Source organism: Mya arenaria, chromosome 1 (genome assembly GCF_026914265.1).
Source record: "Mya arenaria isolate MELC-2E11 chromosome 1, ASM2691426v1".
NCBI lineage: Eukaryota > Metazoa > Mollusca > Bivalvia > Myida > Myidae > Mya > Mya arenaria.
In genome coordinates this window covers 55544815-55563339 of record NC_069122.1, presented here as the reverse complement: position 1 = coordinate 55563339, position 18525 = coordinate 55544815, and the positions used below count along the sequence as shown (strand labels likewise).

Genomic DNA, 18525 nt, shown 5'->3' with positions numbered 1-18525 from the left:
TTCTTACTTCCGTCGAAAAGGGTGGGGAAATATATACTAGTTTAAATAAATAGTAAGCACAATTAAATGATCACCAATTCATTGATTCTAAAGGCTGTAGCTTAAGCTTTTCAGTGAAAGAAAACATGTACCCCACTATGTAACACGTACATTTTCTATACTATAGTTGTGAATGATTTTATCAAATTTGAGGAATCTACTTTTAACTTTGGTCTGTTTTTAATTTCCAGGAACTAAAGTTCGTTTACGACTGATTGGCTCTGCTCGTGAACAAGTTGCGTTAGGTAAGAGTACAAATTTTATAGTATTTTTTGGTGGTGCTGTTTCGTTGTTGTAGTTGTTGTTTTTGTTGTTGTTGTTGATGTGTTGTTGTGGTTATTATGTTATGTTTAAAGTTTTGGCTACTGAGCTTGTGTCTGTAGTTTTTCACATAAATATTTTGATGGTCTTAATATTTGAGCATTTACCAAATTGCAATACGTGTAGTGTATATCCATGAAATTACATCTTAAATATTCAAAATAAGAATAAGTTTACAAAACATCTAACATACACATATACCTGGCTATCAGCAAAATATCCGAACATATGTCATATCAATATCTTAATCAGTAAAAAAACAATTCTAACTATAGTATATTTGCGTGCGTTTTCACATTGATTTAACAGATCACAGGATGTTTTCACATTGTGTAAAAACAAACACATGGTTTAAACAAGGGTCACATTAAATTGACAGTATATCCATTCAGGTCATGCACGACTTAGGATTAATCTTAAAGGTGAAAGAGCCTAAATATTTTACCAGAAGTTGAAAACCGTGATAGTGTAATGTTGTGTTGAGTGTCAATTGACATCATATTTTTTCCGATAGGATAATCGTCCAACAGAGACAGTTTTATTACCAGTCGTTTCTAATTCAGAAACATTTGAATGGAATCGTTAGTGACAAATAAGTAAAATCTCAAAATGTTCCAAACGTACCCAAACTTTCAGCCATACGTGTCATGACGTGGCAATACAAGCTAGGTAATAACACCATCCGGATTAAGTTTGCAAATCTGAAATAAAGCATGGTGATAATGAGATCATGGACTATTGTCATGTGGCTAGTGGATTTGTCCATTTATTATGAATAATGGTAATAAGATCATGGACTAGGAATGTCCCTATTGTCATGTGGCTAGTGGATTTGTCCATTTATTATGAATGATGGTAATAAGATCATGGACTAGGGATGTCTCTATTGTCATGTGGCTAGAGGATTTGTCCATTTATTATGAATAATGGTAATAAGATCATGGACTATGGATGTCCCTATTGTCATGTGGTAGTGGATTTGTCCATTTATTTTGAATGATGGTAATTAGATCATGGACTCAGAATGTCCCTATTGTCATCTGGCTAGTGGATTTGTCCATTTATTATGAATAATGGTAATAAGATCATGGATTAGGGATGTCCCTAATGTCATCTGGCTAGTGAATTTGTCCATTTATTATGAATAATGGTAATAAGAGCATAGACTAGGGATGTCTTTATTTATTGTCATATTGCCAGTGGATTTGTCCATTTATTATGAATAATGGTAATAAGATCATGGACTAGGGATGTCCCTAATGTCATCTGGCTAGTGAATTTGTCCATTTATTATGAATAATGGTAATAAGATCATGGACTAGGGATGTCCCTAATGTCATCTGGCTAGTGAATTTGTCCATTTATTATGAATAATGGTAATAAGATCATGGACTAGGGATGTCCCTAATGTCATCTGGCTAGTGAATTTGTCCATTTATTATGAATAATGGTAATAAGAGCATGGACTAGGGATGTCTCTATTGTCATGTGGCTAGTGAATTTGTCCATTTATTATGAATAATGGTAATAAGATCATGGACTAGGGATGTCCCTAATGTCATCTGGCTAGTGAATTTGTCCATTTATTATGCATAGGGTTAATAAGAGCATGGACTAGGGATGTCTCTATTGTCATATTGCCAGTGGATTTGTCCATTTATTAAGAATAATGTTAAAAAGAGCATGGACTAGGGATGTCTATACTGTCATGTGGCTAGTGGATGTATCCATTTATTCAGAATAGTGTTAATAAGATCATGGACTAGGGATGTCTATACTGTTATGTGGCTAGTGGATGTATCCATTTATTTAGAATAGTGTTAATAAGATCATGGACTAGGAATGTCCCTATTGTCATGTGGCTAGTGGATGTATCCATTTATTCAGAATAGTGTTAATAAGATGATGGACTAGGAATGTCCCTATTGTCATGTGGCTAGTTGATGTATCCATTTATTCAGAATAGTGTTAATAAGATCATGGACTAGGGATGTCTATACTGTCATGTGGCTAGTGGATGTATCCATTTATTTAGAATAGTGTTAATAATATCATGGGCTAGAAATGTCCCTATTGTCATATTGGCAGTGGATTTGTCCATTTATTATGAATGGTGTTAATAATATCATGGACTAGAAATGTCCCTATTATCATATTGCCAGTGGATTTATCCATTTATTATGAATGGTGTTAATAATATCATGGACTAGAAATGTCCCTATTGTCATATTGCCAGTGGATTTGTCCATTTATTATGAATAGTGTTAATAAGATCATGGACTAGGAATATCTCTATTGTCATATGTCTAGTGGTTTTGACCATTTATTATAAATGGTGTTAATGAGTTCATGGATAAGGGACATCTCCATTGTCGTATGTCTAGTGGAATTGTCAATTTATAATGAATGTTGTTAATAAGATCATTGACTAGGAATGTCTCTTTTGTCACATGTGTAGTGGATTTGTCCATTCATTATGAATGGTGTTAATAAGGTCATAGACTAGGGATGTCTCTTTTCTCATATGTTTAGTGGATTTGTCCATTTATTATGAATGGTGTTAATAAGGTCATGCACTAGGAATGTCTATATTTTCATATGTCTAGTGGATTTGTCCTTTTCTTATGAATGGTGTAAATAAGATCATGGACTTGTGTTGTCTCTATTGTCTTATGTCTAGTGGATTTGTCCATTTATTATAAATGATGTTTATAAGATCATAAGATCTGAAGCACTGAAATTTACAACCAGCGAAGAGGTGAATGCATTTGTAAAATGTGCAAATCATGTTTAGTCCGTCATTATTTTTTTACTTATCATCATTATAAAGTAAATTATATTTTAAGTGTACTTGAGATGCTGACAGAGCCTTACATTGACATATGTGTAGGAGTGAATAATTCGACTTATATGTACTTTTTTGTATTAATAAATACAATATTAGAAATAATTCATAAGTAAAACTCATGTGTGAAGCTTTTTTCATAGTCTTTAGATGAGCGAGTAGCCTGACTTCCCGAGACGTGGTACAGCAAGGTCAATATTTTCAAATAAAAAAGTGATATTACCAGCCATTGGTATGTCCCTTCTAACGACTCAAGTTTCAGACAAAAGTAGGATAAGAATAAGTTAATTGACAAACCCAACTATTGATATGGGGACTGACCAATACTGAACTTTGGTTCCGAAGCATGACACTGGTTTCAATTAAACTGTAAAAAAACTAACACAAAAGTCAACAGTCTGTTTCAAATTCATCAATCAATTTTTTTGTAGTTTTAAGTTTTATTGTTTTCCGCTTATTTGCAAACATTTTGATGACTTACCATCCTCAGGTTTATTGTAATGGCAAAGTCAAAATAATCTAAACGTTAATGAAGAGTATGACATCGTTCATGGTACCCTACTCATGTAAAAAAATGCATTTCTTAAATGGATATTCTGCTTATCTTTCTATGATGATTTTGAACTCCGTTTTTGTTTTAAAGATAGCGTATCATAATATCAAAAACATAATCTAACGGCTCATGCAAGTCTTAAAGTTATTACAGAACAAAGAGGAACTTAAATACCGACCATATGAAACTCAACATTCTCTCTCTACTTGTAAACCGCAAGCCGCCTCTCCTTAATATTTGTTCTCATGTATTATTCATACCGCGAAGCCTTTCAATGAACAATTGAGTCAGTAAAGTATTCATTCAGATATCATATTACTACATTGACGATATGGAATATAATTGCTAAAACTTTGAATAGTGTTTAATCATTACATAATCAATAAAATACTAAACATTTTCATATTGACATTTCATTTCAAAGATATCTTCTTTTCATTTCACCACACTTGATCATGAACGTAAAACTTTCTTTACATACCTGCGGTGTGCGCACAAAAGCCATTGTGTACACCATGAATTAACCATTGCTAGGCTTGATGCCGCGACAAATATGAAATTTATTTAAGAAAAATAAGACGTAATATGTTAACGAATACGTTTGTACTTATGTGATATAGCTCAAGCAACTAATCTCAACTAAAATATAAAGTTATTCAAGTATGAACTTTATCTATACTTGATATATTTGAATTTTGCGTTTTGATCTTTTAAAGTAAAAGTAACTGAATTCGATTTTTATAATGCTTGTGGTAAGATATTCTTCTAGAATCTGCTTTAAGTACGTCTTTGCACCATTCATATATATATATTTTTGCTAATGTACACTGTTAGAATGTAAAAGCACTTTGTGTAGCCGTTCACTATTTAACCGCGTCCTATACACTAAGCCAAGTTAAAACAACCACGTCCGATGATACAAGTTTTATTGTAAGCAAATATCTATATCTAAATTGTAAAAAAATGTTGTTCTATTAAACTTGAACAAAGCTGACTCTCTGATCTTAGCCAGGTATACTATCAGAATCCTTACCAGAAGCAGACTACTCTCGAAATAAGGTTTTATACTCCCTAATTGACCCCAATTATAGTAGACCATTCAGATATTCCAATACATTTAATCTCACGTGACAATAACCAAAGTATTTTACTGGCTGTTGCCACAGAAAAGAGCTTGCCCATCAATAGTTTCAGTGATGTCAGAATTACTAGACCAAACCCCTTTGATATAATTTTAGTAAACAAGGTAATTAAAATTATTTCTGGACAGTACTTAAAATAACCATAAGCGGTTGACCTTAGCCGTAGCCGATTGACCTTCGATGGTACCAAGTGTCGTATGAGTTTAGCAAAAACCAGATCCTTTGATAATTATTATTCAAGCCTTAGGGCCAGTCTTAGCATATGCTAAAGTGATTGACTGTTCCATCTATTCTCAGAATATCGAATCGACACCTGCCGGTAACTGTAATAAAGCTTCAATGAAAATAAACGCTATGACATTTTGACCACTTAGTAGCTAAAGATTGGAATGATGACCTTAACAGCGAGGAATTAATATTGGCAGGAGCCTTTGTGTTAACGTTTTGTAACAAATATTTACCAAGCCCCTTGTGTACACAGGTATGAAACGACTGTTTTCAACTTAATACAACTTAACAGTCTAGTCCAGTATCACACTGGCGTCTGAAAACTCACCGTGTCTGAGATGAAGTGGTAAGTTCGATTGTTAATCCTAAAGTTTTCAGTTTCAGACCAACTGATCAACTATTTGAATTGATATATAAACTTAAACTCTTGAAGAGAGACAGCGAGCAAAAGCCGCAACGATAAATAAATTGCATGCATCTTTCTGTTATATCCGTCATACTCAAACGTCCACATTTAGACGTTAACATTGTCGAGACTTAGCGATCATGAAATAAAAGAACTATATACAACTAAGTTTAATTAAGTAGCCTAACAAACAACAATTAACCTACATTGCATTTGCTATCAACATTGGTTCGCAAAAACAGTATCACAATAAACAATTTAAACACTATACAAAGTCAACAGTCTGTTTCAAATTCATCAGACAATCTTGTTATTGTTTCAAGTTATGTTGTTTTTCGTTTATTTGCAAAATAAAGAGTCGTTTTTAAAGACTTTTCATCCACATGTTTTTTTATGGCAAAGTCAAAATAATCAGAATGTTAATGTTGAGTATAATTTTCGCTCCTGGCTGTTTGGTTCCTACTCATGTAAGAAAAAGCATTTCCTTAATTGATAAAATGCTTCTGAACGGATGTTTCTAGTAAATATCCTTCAATAATGATTTTAGTCTCCTTTTGTGTTTTAAAAACTGTCAAATCATAATATCAAAAGCGTAATCGAACAGAGAATGCAAACCCTCAAAGTATTACAGAACAAATAGAGGAACTTGAATACCGGCCATTAGAAACTCAACATTATTTCTCTACTCGTAAATCTCTAGCCGCCTCTTCTTATAAATTGGTCTCACTCATTATCCATACCGCAAGGTTTTTCAATTAATTGTGAAGTCAATAAGGTAATCATTCAAAAATCTTATGACTACATTGACAATATAGAAAATAATTGCTAACATTTTGAATAGTGTTTAATTCATTTCATTATCCATAAAATACCAAACATTTACAAATTGACATTTCATTTCAAAGACACGTTCTTTTCAATTCACCAAATATTTATTAAGATTATGAACGTAACATAGCACTTACTTTGACAATCGTGCGGTGTTCGCATTTCGAACGCATAAATAAACCATTGCTGTGATCGCTGTGATCGGTGCCACGACAAATCTACATTGTAATTTAAAAAAAATAGGAAATTATATGTTTACGATAAACTCAAAGTTTGCATTAATGGGATATATCTCAAGCAACTAATCTCAACTACAGCTATTGGTATGTACGATCTATGCATTTGATGTATATATATTTTACTTTATTCTATTTAATGATAATTGTATGATGTTTGATTTAGTTTTTATAAGTCAAAATTCAAATCATAATTTACAAATATATTTGATATAAGGCACGAAATGGTTAACGATTTTTATCCGTAAAAAAGCCTTAATTATTAGTACATTGGATATACTTTACTATGAAGACTAAAACTGGTGAAAATCAAGCGCAGAAAACAAACCCGTCAGAAGCAAATCATAGAGAACATAGAACAGAACAGAACAGAACAGAAATTGGCATGTGACAATTATAACATAGATTATATTAATAAAGCAATTATAAGTTTGATATAAATATTGTGAGAGTGTGTATAACAATTGCAATACTGTTATCGTTATAAAGGTATAATATGAAAAGGTTATGATTTCGGTGATATAAAGATCTATTTGTATTTCTCTCTCTATATATAAATTCTTTTCAAAGAGGGATAAAACATAGAAAATATTTATACTATATTAAGGAATCACGTAATTTAAAGGACTAATCACAGTAAAGCGCTAACTTCCTTAGGATGGTTTGGTTATTACTTTGCATTAAAACAATATACTTCATCAAACTCGTATGAGTGTATTAATACTAAGTACGTCTAAGGTCTAGTCTAGTCCCTGGAGGTATTTGTGTTCATTTTTTGTCCAGAGCGTTTCTTGGTATATTTGTGTCGGGGGATGTCTGAAGTTCATTTTTAGCGAGAGTGGACAGCTGGCATCCCCCAGATTACCATGGTAACCAATACAACAGCCAAGATGGCCGCCGTTTTCTTAGCACATGACTAGTCTTACAATATTTATTATTATTATTTAACACAAACATATATTGACTTAAATGTTTGAAGTAAGTTATGTACATATGCTAAACTTTCGAACACACTGACCATCAAGGTCAACAAAGGTCAGTTCAAGGTCGTAATGTGAAAAAGTGCTAAAAAATCAGTTTATTTACCACAAATTGTTTTTAATAATTTACAAATTAATGAAATATTCCATTCAAAGTGAATAGTTCTGTAACATGTAATTAATTACTATCATAATAATCCAAAAGAGAACCGCATAAGATATTCTGGTAAAATACACCAGACTATTACGTACCACCTCCCTATATCGACTTTTCTGAACAATTTCTAACTGATTTTTAATCAACAAACAATATTCATTTAAGTGTTTTTGGCAATTAAATGGTTTCGTTTATATGTATACATTAACACTTTAAATTCTTATAAATGAATGATCTGTGGCAATGTATCATGTATGAAGCATTTAACTTGAGAATAAATTACAGTTAAGGTCCTTTAAAGGTTATACACCACCTGTATTGGCATTAATAGTTTAGTGACAATCAGTGGATTTTGGTGATGACTGGAAACGAAAGTAAAACAAGCAATGGTATATACCATAAATGTTTGGCAAAGTCTCAAGTATATGGAGCTGGTGTGTTTAATTACAAACACGTGTTGAAGATCGAGAAATCCAAGATGGCCCCCAAGATGGCCGCCATAACTTGCAATTTTAGTTAAAACATTATATTGGAATGCGGCAGTAATTAATAAAACATACGGATGAATATTCACATCGATATATTACTTCTCCTATACTGAATTTCAAATTGACACGTACCATTGACCACTTCAAGGTCAAGGTAATTGCTTTCAAGGTTGAAGTATGAAAAATACCTCAAATTTGAAAATAATTTTCGATTATTTTTTTTGTGGCAGAAATGTAAATTGTTCCCTCATTGTAAAAATATTTTAGGGTAAACTTTTCAGACTTTGTTTTTAATAATTTACAAATTAATGAAATATTCCATTCAAAGTGAATAGTTATGTAACATGTAATTAATTCCTATCATAATAATCCAAAAGAGAACCGCATAAGATATTCTGGTAAGATACACCAGACTATTACGTACCACCTCCCTATATCGACTTTTCTGAACAATTTCTAATTGATTTTTAATCAACAAACAATATTCATTTAAGTGTTTTTGGCAATTAAATGGTTTCGTTTATATGTATACATTAACACTTTAAATTCTTATAAATGAATGATCTGTGGCAATGTATCATGTATGAAGCATTTAACTTGAGAATAAATTACAGTTAAGGTCCTTTAAAGGTTATACACCACCTGTATTGGCATTAATAGTTTAGTGACAATCAGTGGATTTTGGTGATGACTGGAAACGAAAGTAAAACAAGCAATGGTATATATATACCATAAATGTGGCAAAGTCTCAAGTATATGGAGCTGGTGTGTTTAATTGCAAACACGTGTTGAAGATCGAGACATCCAAGATGGCGCCCAATATGGCCGCCATAACTTGCAATTTTAGTTAAAACATTATATTGGAATGCGACAGTAATTAATAAAATATACGGGTGAATATTCACATCGATATATTATTTCTCCTATACTGAATTTCAAATTGACACGTACCATTGACCACTTCAAGGTCAAGGTCATTGCTTTCAAGGTTGAAGTATGAAAAATACCTCAAATTTGAAAATAATTTTCGTTTAATTTTTTTTGTGGCAGAAATGTAAATTGTTCCCTCATTTTAAAAATATTTTAGGGTAAACGTTTCAGACTAAAACAATACCAGTGAACAACATTATTAACCTAATCATTCTTTACGTCTTGGTTTCGTTGTCCTAAAGCAAGGGAAGATTATGTCCCAGATGTTATTTTCTCGCGTTTTAGAAGATATGGTGTTGATTTTAATGGATAGTGTTAATTTAGGTCTTACTTTAGAAGAAATATATTTGATATTAATGCAATTTGCAGATGACATTGTTATAATGGGGCATTCCCTCGAAACTTGCAAACATGTAAACAATGGTGATAAGAAATTCTGATAAAAGTAAGACTGTCGTGTTTAAAAAGTGCGGTCCTGAATATTGAAACCCATCTGTGCTGCAAGTACGGACCAGGCTTATAGAAACTAGTGTATATTTTCACTGAACAAGCAAACAATAAGACCTATCTGAATACAACTTGACACGAGATAATCTTACAGTTCAAACAATCCCTGAAGTACATACGAACGTTTCCAATTAAGGACAAAGACATTGTTATCGATGTTTCAATTTCATAAATAGGCAATTGTACTCAAACACCATATCATCATGAACTGAACAACTGAAATTGCAGTGTTTTTATAGGTGCTAAATAATACGTCTTTCGGCAAGAATTCATGATAATGTCTGGAATACTATTTGCATTTATACATTTTGCATGGTCCTTTCGTTGGCGGGATGGGTGTCAGGTTCGCGCCAGGTTATAATTTTATCACCTTATCCACAACATTTTGTTTTAAAATCCCAGATCCTCACATATACCTACGCAGATAATGTTTACGTGTAGCCGTCTTGACATTTTATATATACCTACATACAAACAAAAACTATAGATAAAAGCGACCCGGAACAAATGTAAAATGCTCGTTTGGTGTTATATTCCAGTCTCTCTAGGGTCACAACTCGACACTTGGTTGAACCTGAGCTATGTACCTTGTTATATTCCAGTCTCTCTAGGGTCACAACTCGACACTTGTTTGAACCTGAGTTATGTACCTTGTTATATTCCAGTCTCTATAGGGACAAAGCTCGACACTTCTTTGAACCTGAGTTATGTACCTTGTTGTGTACCTGTCTTATTAGGGTCACAAATCGACACTTGTTTGAACATGAGTTATGTACCTTGTTGTGTACCTGTCTCATTAGGGTCACAACTAGACACTTGTTTGAACATGAGTTATGGACCTTGTTGTGTTTCAGTCTCTCTAGGGGCATAATTGGACACTTGTTTGAACCTGAGCTATGGACCTTGTTGTTTTCATGTCTCTCTATGGGCGTAACCCGACAATTGCTTGAACCTGAATTATGGACATTGTTGTGTTCATGTCTCTCTAGGGACGTAACTCGACACTTGTTTGAACCTGAGTAATGAACCTTGTTGTGTTCCAGTCTCTCAAGGGGCATAACTCGACACTTGTTTGAACCTGAGATATGGAACCTTGTTGTGTTCCAGTCTCTTTAGGGGCATAACTCGACACTTGTTTGAACCTGAGCTATGGACCTTGTTGTGTTCCAGTCTCTCTTGGGGCATAACTCGACACTTGTTTGAACCTGAGCTATGGACATTGTTTTGTTCCAATCTCTCTAGGGTCAGACTCGACACTTGTTTGATCCTGAGCTATGGACCTTGTTGTGTTCATGTCTCTCTAGGGGGATAACTCGACACTTGTTTGAACCTGAGCTATGGACCTTGTTGTGTTCCTGTCTCTCTAGGGGCGTAACTAGACACTTGTTTGAACCTGAGCTATGGACCTTGTTGTGTTCCAGTCTCTCTAGGGGTGTACCTCGACACTTGTTTGAACCTTAACTATGGATCTTGTTGAACATACGCACATGTTTCTCTTGAAACATGTTTGAATATCTTGAACTGTTGTTTTGGTTAAATATGAACAAGGGTACCGTTGTTAACATATAATAGGTGTTTTATTGATACTACTATAATGACTAAGTTAACAATAAACAACACATAATTGCTGTAATGGTGATAGAAAATCCATGGCATGATTTTGGTCTTGCCTCACTAGAGTAATTCCTGGAATTTGTAATTTATAACAATTGTACTTGTACATCAATGCATATTGCAATTTTATACATGAAAGGGCTTGATTGGGAACTCGCCTCACGAGTTTCACTATGCGAAAAATGTGTCATGGGCTTTTGATGTTGATTTAAAGAATATTTGTATATGAAAAGGTATTGCTAGTTTAGGTGTCATAGGTCTTGATTCACGAGTTTCACTAACAGAGCGTTATTTATAGAGTAGGGATTGTGCATGCGTCTTTATGTGAGTACCTTGTAAACAAGGAAACAATGTGGTTGTTCTCCAAAACTAAAATGTGCACTAGCTTTATGCAAGATAACGTCACTGTGTCCCTGATAAATCTAGTTTGTAGAGTATTATAAAGACACTGCTGGTCGTAAGACGGATTTAAACGTCAATTTTGCAGTTTAAAATATAGCTTTTGGTATTAAAATTTGTAATACTCATATTTTCAAGTTTTAAAAAGCAACATAAATTTCAATGCATTAAAATTGGAATGTTTCATGTGCAAGTGACATACTTGTTTAACATTCTTTTTCGATATATTTCGCAATACACTCTATTGGATAGCCAGGGAGTAAGCGTGTCCGTATTGATTAAATACACGCTACTGTTACCCAAGTTAAACAGTATGATTCATCTCTAGATATCTACAAAATAATGTGATTTTTTTAAAGCTGATATCTTTGATCAATAAGTTTTATTATAATTGGGAAAATCCTTTTTGTAAAATATCGTTGACGGTAATGAGATTCATCAAATTTCAAAAAATAGAGCTCTTCAAATAAGCTCGATTCACGTTAATTGAAGCTTGCCTACCGAGGCATTCAATAGTGATCATCAGGTGATACTCACCCAAATCAAGTCAGTATTCTAGCGGTTCAAATATTGTCCTTCATTTATAAAAATCAAATGTTGAAACTCTTATTCCAGTGCAGAAACCTTTATTATGATTTCAAGGGCGAGTTCAAAACTAGAAATTGCCTTTGCTTCATTAGCAGTTTATAATATTTATTGTAACACAATGACCCTCGCCATTCTAAATTTATCTCTGTTTAGGTCATCACTCCTATATTTGGTTACTAAGTGGTCAAAATGCCATAGCTTTTATTTTCCCCTAAGACTTGAATAATGATTATCAAAGGACCTGCCTTTTGCTAAACTCATATCTTACTTGGTACCGTCGAAGATCAAGCGACTTCAACCCTAGATCACTCGCCAATGCCTAATTCATGTACTGTCCAGTAAAAGTTTAATTACCTTGTTTACTTAAGTTCTGTCAAAAGGGTTTGGCCTAGCTAAATTTAACGTAACTGAAACTAATGATTGACAAGCTCCTTTTTGTGACGATAGCCAGTAAAGTCCCTTGATTATTGTCACGTGAGGTTAAAGGTATCACGCGATGTCGATAAACTATTTAGGGGAATGGTCAACTGCAATTGGGGTCAATTGGGAAGTATAAAACACTTATCTGGAGCTTAATAGTAAGTTAGGAAGTTAGTTTAGAGTCAGAGTGTGAGTTTGTCTCTGGTTAGGAGTGTGGGTTATATTCTGCTAAGTAGTTACGATCTGCGATAATATAATTGGGTTTAAACCTTCAGGTCTACGGACCGAGTTTAGGCAGTCTGCCAAGTTAAGATCTGAGAGTCAGCTTTGTCCTCGTTTAATAGAAAAAAATAATTGACAACTAAGAAACAAATAATTTCTAACAATAAACTTGTATCATCGGACGTGGTTGTTTTGACTTTATAAATATACGATTGAACGGCATAACTTATAGGGAGGGAATTGGAGTTAGGGTGCTTTACTATTAAATATATTAAATATCACCAAACAATAACATTCCGATGCCACATACGTATAGGCTCAAGACACTGACATTTAACATTATCGCCTATGGCTCGATAAAATGGCAATCGTATTTAAAACATCTGATAAATTAACCAAATATTATGGTGAACAAAACAATGCAGTTCATATGTATGAAACCTGCAACATATTATAATATATATCAATAATTAGACATTCTATCAACACATTTATGAAGGTCTTTACAATGTTTGCCCTATGTCCGAAAAGCCCACATATATGCAGTTCTTAAACATTAATTTTCGTCCATATAAAGGATTGCATTTAACTAATTTCCCCACTTATGACTTTGGTTTCAGACAGATGTAAGAACAAAATAAGTTAATTGATATTTTTAACAAACACACAAACTTCAAATTCACAGCACTGAATCTTGACCCTAACTACGAAGATACCTACTGAACCTTTGGTAAAAGGCTTTCAATAACGTTTAGATTTTTACGCCAATCCCAGCTATTGTTATGGGAACTGATCTATTCTGAAACTTGGTTACAATGCACGACATTGGTTTACAAATATAGTAACACTATATACGTTTTAAACACTTAACAAACGTCAACTGTGTGTTTCAAATCAGACACTCTTTGTAGTTTCAAGTTTTAATGCCTTCCGTTTATTTGAAACATTTAAAGAATTCTCAGGTTTATTGTTATGGCAAATTCAAAATAATCAGAATGTTAATGAAGAGTTTGACATCGCTCATGGATCCCTACTGATGTGACAAAAAGCATTCCCTTAAGAGCTATAATGCTTCTGAATATATATGTCTAGTTGAAAGCTTTCTATATAATTATTTTGAACGTATTTTGTGTATTAAAAACTGCCAAATCATAATATCAAGCGCATAACCTAAAGGCTGCAAACCCTCAAATTACTACAGAAAAAAAACAGTGGAACTTAAATACCGTCCCTATAAATCTTAACATTTTCTCTCTACTTGTAAAACTCAACACGCCTCTGCTTTAAATAATGTCTCTCTCATTATCTGTACCGCAAAGCTTTCAATGAATTATTAAGGTATTCATTCAGATATCTAATGACTCCAATGAACAAATGTGGAAATTAGTTGCTAAACATTTGAAGAGCGATTAAATCATTTCATTATACATACAAAACTAAACATTTACATGTTGACATTTCATTTCAAAGACATATTATTTTCATTTCACCACAATTGATTATGAACGTAAAACTTCCTTTACATACCTGCGGTGCCGCAATAGCCATTGTGTACACCATGAATTAACCACTGCTGTGCTCGGTGTCGCGACAAATATGCAATTTATTTCAGAAAAAAAAGACGTAATATGTTTACGAATAAGTTTGTATTTATGGGATATATCTCAAGCAACTAAGCTCAACTGAACTTATTAAGTTATTCAGGTGTGAACTTTATCTATATTTCATATATTTGAATTTTGTGTTATGATCTTTTATGATCAAATGTTTAAATTGTTGTTTATAAAAGTATAAATTAAAATTGTTTATATATGATTAAACTTAGATTTAGTTTATCAATCGGTGTTAAAACTTTTTTTAAGACAAAAGCAAACAATAACTAAAAATAATATTTAAAAAATAACAGCAATTTGCATACAAAAAGATTGATTATTACATTTTTGTTCATAAATAAAAAGGTTAGTTTAAACGTAAAGAATAAGTAAATGAATTCGATATTTATCAAACTTGTCGTAAGATATTCTTCTAGAATCTGTTTTACGTGCGTCTTTGTATCATATATATATTAGCTAATGTACACTGTTATAATGTTTAAGCACTTTGTTATTTCATACGTCGTACAGTTTATAATGGATTCTTCCAACATGTGATATTGAACAACAGCCTACTAGTTTACTTATAAATTCCATTTAAAAACCATGTGATTGAAATATGTTAAACTTGATCGCGCTCCTTCTGGTTTAATCTGTTTAGGGAATACTACAAAATTTCCTAAAAGTGTTTTTGAAGATTAAGAATGTTTAACAATACGTTTCTTTATTCTTACTGAAAAATAGTCAGTTGTCCATATTAATTATTATTATTATATGCCTGATTTGAAACGGAAACGGATTTGAACATTATTTATGCAGTTTAAAATATTACGTTTTGTCATACTCATGTGTGATTAGCGTATGTTTCAGTTTAAGAACATTGCATAAATTCCAATGCCTTATAATTGAAATGTTTATGTGCATGTTAATTTATTGTTGAACCTTCCTTTTCAACATGTATCACAATAAATTCAATTGAATAGCCAGGGAGTAAGTAAGCCGTATTGATTAGTTATACGTTGGGTTAACCAATTTTAACAGCATATATTATCTCTACATATCAACAAAATGATTTAAATGTATAAAGCTGAGATCTTTGATAAATAATTGTAATAAAATTGAGAATTTTTTTTTTGAAAAATATCTTTGACGGTTATGAGAGTATTCAAATGTCTAATTTACACAATGAACGCTTCAAACAAACTTAATTGCCGTAATTTGAAGCTTGCATATTGAGGCATTCAATATTGATCGTCAATTGAAACACACCAATATCGAGTCCGTCATTTATGAATATCGACTGTTAACAATCTTGTTACAGTGCAGAAACCCGTTTCACATTAACTGAAATGATCATAGAGATATATATGCGTTTTTATCTCTGTTGTTGTCTTGTATGATTAGAAATTCTATCATTAACCAAAATGTTTGAAATGTTTAGAATAATGTAAAGTGTAGACAAAAGACACAATTAGATTAAGGTATGTCAGAAGACAGCTAGTTAATTGAAAGTCACGATGTACTACTATAATACAACAGTATGGTGTGGTGGTAACATAGTATTATACTTACTATTTTTATAAACATTGTCGTACGTATATTTCTTATTATAATTTCAGTAAAATAAAATGTATATGAATATGAATAATTTACTGAGATTTGAAACGTGGTAAACAAGAGCTTTTGGAGTCCTCATGACTGAAAACAGTAAATAGGGGATTATTCGAAATGCAATTTCCTGAAAAATATCCAATATTAAAAAACACACACACACACGATTCGGTTTGAAAATTAAAGGAGAATTCAGTTCGCAATGTGGATTTTTTGGAGGGGGTATACTGACTACATGTACACTGTCATTTAGCGATTTTAACCATGTTGCATGTGTTAAAGTAAATGAATGTTTAAAAAAAATAATACATATATAGAAATACCCGATCTTGATTTTAACAAAAATCAATATATCTTGTTTGAAACATTACTTTATTTGAGATCAATATATCATATAATCCTATATGACATGGATGTTTGCATCCATTGCGAAAGAATACATATCGAATGATTGGTAGATTTATTTGGTATCTGCGTAATTTGGTTTGATACATTCATTTAATAATTGATTAATTGTTATTTAACAGTATGTAAAAGTGTCTTGCTTGCATGCACACATATAAAGATCATGGTTCCGTTTAGAATTCATATTGGAATAGAATAGCTCGTAAATTTTTGAGTGTGGGGCGCAAAGAAAATTGTCCAAGTCAACATTTGTATATCTAAATTTAAGAAAATATCTGCAAAAATCAGGTAATTGTTTTTTTTTAAAGATTCTCCCTTACTCCCTAATGAGATGTACCAAAATTAAAACAATGTGTTTATTTACCGAAAATAATAAATATGTATTAAAAACAATGTTTTTTATGAAGGATATCGTGTTTTTTTTAAAGAAATATACAGAGAACACGGTATTTCTACCTTATGAGACGATAGTTTATCAATGTAAATCCTTTTGGATCAACCAGCCATTAGTTATTTGTTGCAATATTGTTAACAGTAATTTTTCATCAATGCATTATATAGTAAGTAGATTAGGGTTAATCACTGACAATTTATGTTTTAGATACATGTGTATGTATAGTTTTTAAAAACGAGTGTCACTTTAATAAATGTTGGCCACGATGGATCTAATTGATCATCTGTTCATTGTTTACTCGTTCACCTACCTGTTTGAACTCATACCTGCGATTGAACTTTATCGAGTACATGTGGTTACATTCGACATTGTTTTTAATGAAACATACTTGATTGTTATTGTGTATTATTTTATGCTTATTACACATGAGTAACTCTCATCCCATGTATGGTGTTGGGGTTCGTGATACTAGAAATCAGTGTTGTTTCGCGTGCAAACGCTCCATGTGCTATACAATATATTGAAAATGTATTCAGTGATATAAAACTTGCTATCAATTGTAAAATTTAACAAATAATACTGAAAGTGACCGAGTATATTCCCATTTGTCTGTAACTATTTACACTTGGATCCCGGATTGACGGATGATTATGCTACCTAATCGATACATTAAGGTATCTTGTGTCTCTTGGATCCCTAGCTATGTAAATTGACGAAAAGTGTATTGACAACCTTTATAACATTGATTATTTTATTTTATTAAAATTTTATATTCTTGGATAAGTTGTTACCTTAGTTATCAAAGGTGCATATAAACATTGCAAATCTAAAGTCTTAAGATCTAAAAAAATAAGAAGATCGTAAACGCATAAATGAAGTTAAAAGGGATATAGCTATATTAAGGGCACTGCCCTTGAATGCCTTTATTCTGATCGCTCTCGAATATGAATGTGATATACATTCATCAATGTATCATTTTATGCATGCATATGCTATGCTTCGACAAAATATGTTTCACTATTGTACTTGGATTTAAAACCGATATGAGTTCCTTTTTATCCTCTTTATGTGTTTGTATATCGTTGAAACTTTGTTTTATACAAAGTGTTATTCACAAGGTACAATGTTAATATAAAATGTATCTTTAAAAGGGATTCAAGCTTTAACACATTTATTATGTAATTTGAACACAAACATGTTTTTCGTTATATGATATATAGTGTTAAACAATATCAACATATATACAACGAAAATATGACAATACTTTCTTGTTCAAAAGCACGTAACTTATCAAATGCACCTTTCAAAGAGATTATATTAAGCAGAAACATTCAAATATGAATTAATACTAATACGAGCACTTGACGTAATATATCATAAGGAGGGAACCCGATATATTTAATTGGTATGTTTTGAAATCCAATATGTTAATATTTTGCATAGTTGTGATCTAGTTGTGGTTTATCACTTTACATAAATAGACATGCGAAGTAACTTAATCTGGACGGATATTTGCAAACCTTATTGTCAGTTACTTTTAAAACTTATGATTATGATACAGTTTCCTTGCACCCTCGTGAATTGTGTACGTATCCTCCTTAAGATCGAAAAAAAAAGTCA

General features: G+C 32.2%; 1 protein-coding gene across 8 annotated transcripts in view; it reads left to right on the top strand.

Moving 5' to 3' along the window:
* Window positions 1-18525, top strand: part of LOC128229958 (desmoplakin-like) — a 264609-nt gene that overhangs the window by 44816 nt on the left and 201268 nt on the right. For 7 of the 8 annotated variants that reach the window (XM_052941905.1, XM_052941896.1, XM_052941932.1 and 4 more), the window contains exon 2: window positions 231-284. The gene's annotated coding sequence lies outside the window, so the exon portion shown is untranslated. Of the gene's footprint in view, window positions 1-230; window positions 285-6576; window positions 6686-18525 lie in introns of those variants that run through there. The other variant, XM_052941914.1, reaches the window with a different exon arrangement.